This window comes from Drosophila melanogaster, chromosome 3R, assembly GCF_000001215.4.
Source record: "Drosophila melanogaster chromosome 3R".
NCBI lineage: Eukaryota > Metazoa > Arthropoda > Insecta > Diptera > Drosophilidae > Drosophila > Drosophila melanogaster.
Genome location: NT_033777.3, coordinates 24,492,612 through 24,498,611, shown reverse-complemented (window position 1 = coordinate 24,498,611; position 6,000 = coordinate 24,492,612). Strand labels below are relative to the sequence as shown.

The 6,000-nt window shown below is 42.5% G+C and overlaps 1 annotated feature.

The window, feature by feature from the left end:
• Positions 1-5,128: 5,128 nt before the first annotated feature.
• Positions 5,129-5,279: a mobile genetic element.
• Between the last annotated feature and the right edge of the window lie 721 nt (positions 5,280-6,000).

Genomic DNA, 6,000 nt, shown 5'->3' with positions numbered 1-6,000 from the left:
ATCATTGCTCCAGTTTGCAGCTCTGCCGCCATCGCCGCTTTATGTTATTTTGTGTGTGTTGGTCCATAACTTACAATTAAAAATCATGACACTTAAATATAATTAAAATATGAAAACGGTTCTGGATGCTGCGCAGCAATAAACTGTAATAAAAGTTAATTAGAAGACGACCAAAGGCGAGTCCTTAAAGCTCTGCGCCCTGCATGGCAAAGCCACTAAATTCAGCAATATCCCAGATCTCTGTGCTCTACTCAAAAAGTATTGAGTACTAATGAGTTTTTAATCACCAATGCAGTGGGAGTTGCTGGTTGCTGGCAGGACGAAATGCATTCGCAGATCCTGCCGAAGGGCTTTAAATAATAAATGCTGGAAATTCGCCCGGAGCTCGATGACCACAAAGTGAGAAGCCAGAACAATGCAGCCATCGGGGTGTTAAATGGTTTTGTCTGCATGTCAAATTACAGGAAGCATAATTTCAAGCCTGGCTGGCTGCTCCTGTTCCCAATCCGCAAACCGACCAACCATCGACCTAACTGGGCCCAAAGTAAACAAAACGTGGCACATTCCAGCCCAAACAAAACAAAAGGTGCAAACTCTTTGAAATTATGCATTGAATTTTTGGGTCTGCCATTGGTGGTGGATGTGTTCTGGGTTCCGGGAAGGAATGGAATTGGAATTTATTGTTGGTCATTAGGCAAAATCATTCGGGCCAGTCGGGCCGCATTAATGCTCGTTTTAAAGGCTTAATCGACACATCGTCTATTGATTTCCAAACAATGCTGAGGCTGCTTGCACTGAGAGGTAATTAACTTCAAGTCGTTTTAATTGACATCGTTTGAATTGAGCTCGATTTGCTTCGATAAATGCTTAAGTAAATTAAGCTAAGGTAGTACATATGTTTATGTTTATATTTCCGATTGAGGTTTTAATAAAGAGTTCATCGAGCCATATCATTTCACACTTTGACCATTATTTACAATGTTTTAGCCAGAAATCAGAATCTTTGTCCGAAAATCTTAATATTTCAAATTTCCTGGCTAAACTTTCCGGCTAAGAATTATATCTTGAAAATTGGCTGAAGAATGTCCTTTTGCATTTCAGCATCGAATGAACTCACTTCATTCCGCGTAATGGAGTTTCGAGTGCATTATGCACAATATCCTTTGTGCGGTGTGCTATTAATTAGGCTTATTAAAATCGACGCTGACAGCTTTGCGGTTTGGCGGTTCGAGGTTTCGGTTTGGGCTGCACACAGCCGGAGAATCCAGAGCGGGTCTTAGCCATCAAGGATATTTTAATCAGGGCAATTGTTTGAGGATCTGCATAATGCATCGCGCCAGCTGAGTTGAGGCAGCTCAGTTGAGGCTCATTACAAATGAAAATTACCGCTTAATAATGTTTGAGGGCGGCGGCTCTAAAATTCTCATTACTCTCTCCGAAACTCTTTGAATGCACAAAAATGTTTCAAGGATATATATTTACTCCTGGCACATTCGAGTACATTTCTCCTTCCCGGTCGGCCCTACAATTTCATTTCCCTTCGTATTTTTTTTTTTTTTTTGTGCGGGTCACAAGCCATTAGCCAGGCCAAACGGAAAACACGCTAAGCCGTCGCGGACACCGAAAGTCGAGTAGAGTCGCGTCGGTTGGAGATGAGACGAGGCGAGTCCTTTATGCATGCAGGATGAGCCGGATTCGCATTCGGATTGGGATCCTGATGCGGCCGAGGCTGCGGTTGTGGCTGAAAATGGAGGAGGTCCTGCTGTGGAGGCCCGCCCGCCACCATGGGCCAAAAAGTTAATTGTAAACATGACCCAGTTTGCCGGGCATCTCGTTCCACTGTTCCTCTGCTCCCGCTCCTGATCCTGCTCCTGATACTGCTTGTTTGCAAGTCACTCATTCAGCTGCAAGAGCGTTTTGTGTGGAGCGGGAAGAGGAGACAGTGGGTCGGTTGGGCGTGATGAGCTGGAAGGGTGCATGGGTGCAGTTCATCCCTGAATGAAGAATGCCGCTCCCTTTATTATGCGACATTGGCCTCCGCAGCCGGCAGCTGCCTCAAAAGGATATTTGTAATGCTCTATTGTGCTGGTGTTGTTGCGAGCTGTGTCCTATGTGCCTCTGCCGCTGTCACCTAAGTCATTTTGGCTTCACTTGAGTAATGGCAGCGACGCCTTAAAATATGCAAAAGCTCGAAAAATGTTTATAATATCTGCAGTGCAAACAAGGGGCGAAGACAACGGTACGACGACGGTCGAAGCAGAAGTATGCACTGCGAGAAAATAGGTCAGACTAAGCTGGGATTTTTAGGAGTGGAAAGAGATGGTTCTAAATACAATCAATATAGTGTTTTGCATACTTGCAAATGTTTTTAAGCTAAAGTCATTGGTCAACTTAGTGGCTTAGTATTTTTTCCCAGTGTACCCAATGCAAGGGGGATTTCCATGGGTGCTGGCCCGATCCGCATTCGTTCTTGCAGTTCTTGCTTAGCTATCCCGACAAATGTCCGCCGGGCTTCGCTGCAGCACTTTCTTTGGGTCGAGGATGTGGGTGGCTATGGGTGGCTATGGATGGTTGTGGGTGGGAGTGGGTTAAAGTGGGTGGGAATGGGCGTGCATGTGCTGGCTGCAGTTCAAGTTAATTGGATTTGGGCAAAGTGCTGCCACTGGTGGCTTTCGAAGGTTGTTTGCAGTGCAGTGCATGGTGTGTGTGTGTGTGTGTGTGAGTGAATTGGGGGTAAATGCAAGTCTAATGGCTGCAAGTGCCTTTTTAATGACACCTGAAGACATTCGGTAAGCTTAAGCATTTGTGCTGGCAGTGAAAGTTGCCAGACTGGGATCTTCATTTGAAAACCCTTTTTCAAACATCCTGTTTGGGGTTTTAAAACGTTAAGATTGCTTAATCTTCCTGTTCCTTGCCGCCTGTTTAAACATCGTGAACAGTTATCGGAAATTGAACGCGTAACTCTGCTGGTATTTAAGTAAAACGTCATTCAATTGAATGTGGCTCAATCCACAGTTTGAATGGAATTTTGAGTAAATATGATAATACATTTTTGCTCTACATCTCTGCCGATACTTTCACGCTCATGGAGCGAAAACACTTCACTTTTCGGGACTATGACTTAGGAGGGGGAAAATATAAGTAAAATTTGCGTGAGAGCAAGTCACGGAAGAAGGGGAGTCAGTGCTCCTGCCCCAAAGACTCCCCCATGGACATTTACATGCACGCCCACATGAAGTTATGGCATAACAAAGACGTTGCACATAGGACTACTTGGATATGCATAAAACTATGCTACATTGGCACTAAAACAAACAGCAAATGGGGATACGGTTGGGATAAGAGGATGAGGCTGGGCACTGAGAACATGGAACCAAGTGGGTGTGTGTGTGTGTGTATTCAGTAATGTAAAAGATGCTGTGTGACAAGATGATGACGATGCTGATGAAATATGCCAAGGCAAAGGTAAAACCAACTGGCTAAAAACACGCAGGGATGGATAGTTCTCAATGAAATCTCAGTTGTGAACAAAATTCATATAATATATCAAAATAAAATCAGAAAAATGCGAAAGGATAACACATTTAATAACTTGAGCTTAAATTTAATGGTATGAACTATATTTTAAACTTAAATTAGCTTCATTTCAACTTCAACTAAGTGACATCTAATATAAACTATAACATTTAGTTTGCTCTTAGATTCTTAGATAATAAATTGTCACAAATAAAGCCATTGAAAGTTTACCTTGGTTCCGAAAGTAGTCATTTAAAGATGAAAGTTGATAAAGTGAATCAATTTGCGAATGGAACTAGATCAAAGGGTCATTCAGCTCAGGGCCCCGGTTGAACTGGCTTTTCTATCTCCCTGCCTGCAACTGCCAACCGATGGAGCTTCTATGTTGGCTAAGTAAATGTTTAAAATATTTGGGTTGCCTGGTGCTGGTCCTGGTTCTGGTTCGTCCTGCAGATCCTGCCACTGCTCCTACTCCTGCCACTGCTACACGTTCTCGTAGTTGAAGTTTTGCGCCCAAAATTATTAAGATGAGTGGCATAAATTATGAGCAGACCAGCAGGACCTGCACAGGACTCGTAAAAGCCGCTGGCACATAATCCTTGGGGACTGGCAGTGGGTGGATGGGTGGGTGGGTGGATTGTTTGATGAGTGAATGACTAACTGCATGACAGTTTAGCCACTGTGTGGGTGTGGTCGTGTGCACCACACACATGGTGTGTGTGTGTGTGTGAGTGGGCGGTGCTGATCACTTTAAGTATTGACAACGTTGGACTGCATGGCGTATACGTAATGTGGCTTGTGGTGGTCGGGGGCCTGTGGCAGTTAGTTTAATATTTATTTAATTTAATATGCTAATTGGATGTGATCTGAGTGTGTGGGCGTGTGTTTATGTGTGTGTGCTGCTGCAACTTTACGAGCGAACAATTCATAAATAAATGAAACCGTCGAAAGTTTTCACATGTCAACGAATTGAGTTTGTGCTTGAGTTTTGCCTGCCAACAACTGCACCAATGACTTTTATAAATCGTTTATAAAATTTGCCACCGAAGACGGGAAATGCTGTCGAGGCAACTTCTGCCGCAAGTCGCCAGCCACAGGCGACGACAAATTGTTTTTGCGATAAAATAAGACAAGTGACACGCGGCCCTAATCGTTTGGGGGGCGGTGGGTTGAGAATAGTTTATGGTGTCCAAAGGGCGATGGGAGTGGCCAGTTGCAACCTAAAAGGCTGCCACTCCGTTAACGTTAATTATATCAGAGTGACTGAGCCGGAACGACATGGTGGAAAAAGGGGTTCAAGGGGGTGAAAGAGCTAAAACGGAAACGGAAACCGAGAGAATATTGTGAAAAACTTTTGCCATTGACCGTTCCAGAAATTGCATTTAAAGTGTGGAATACAGCAAATGCATTTCCCACCGACGACCTCAATGTTTTGCATTCAAGCAATCAAATTGAATTTGTCAGACGACATTAATAAATGGTAAATCAAACGAATTGCAAACTCTGCTGTCAGCGGGAAATGAAATTGCATGCCAAAAAGTATGCAATGAATTATACGTGAAAAAAACCCGAAAAAAAATGCATCAAACTGTAACAGCTTTTTTTTTTTTTTTTTTTATTTTTTTTATTTTTTTTTTTTTTTATTTTTTTTTTATTTTTTTAGAAGCGATGAATCAATACAATGCAGTAACAGTAACATAACAGCGCAATTAACATATAAAAGATAAAACCAAACCTCTCACTAATCATGTGAGGACTTACAAACTGTAACAACTCAAAAGTGGTAAGCAAAAACTCGAGCTGGGAATAAAAATAAATTCTTAAAATATACGAATGTATACAAAAATTGTACAGCATTGGGAAATATTTTGCACCAATCGCAGGGTACACTGAATGGATTGGATTGGCTTTGACATGGCAATCAATTTTTGGTAAAGTTATGAAAAAACTCAATTTCAGCCAAGAAATTTCGATGGAGAATGAAAATTATAGGTTCTTCGGACGCATTGCAATTCAATGTTGGGCAGTCATCGAGAATGAAAGTTATTAAATACGTATAATAATACTAAGAAATTCCTTATGTTTGTTTGGTTTTCAATGCATTGTGCTTGTACAGACAGGTGATAGTTGCAGAGCATCCAGTTGCCTCATAGGTCCGACTTTCTTTTTGTTTATCGCTGCAGCTGCCACATCTCCCATTTCACGATTTTTTTCAACATGTGGAGCACAAATAATATGAATTTAAATTGGAGCCGTGAAACAAAACAAAAAAAGGGGCCAGTGGGGGATATAAAGGAGAGCAGCTCGCTGAACTGTGAAAAGTAGACGGGAAGTAGCGAAAATGATGCACACGCACACTCGAAATGCGAAAAGCGACAAGCTGGCAAAGTCACTCAGTCAGTGGGTGGATTGCGGGTGGATTGTGGGTATGGATGTTATATGGGTGCAGAAGTGGGTGTCTCGCAGCATATTGAACTTGTCAAC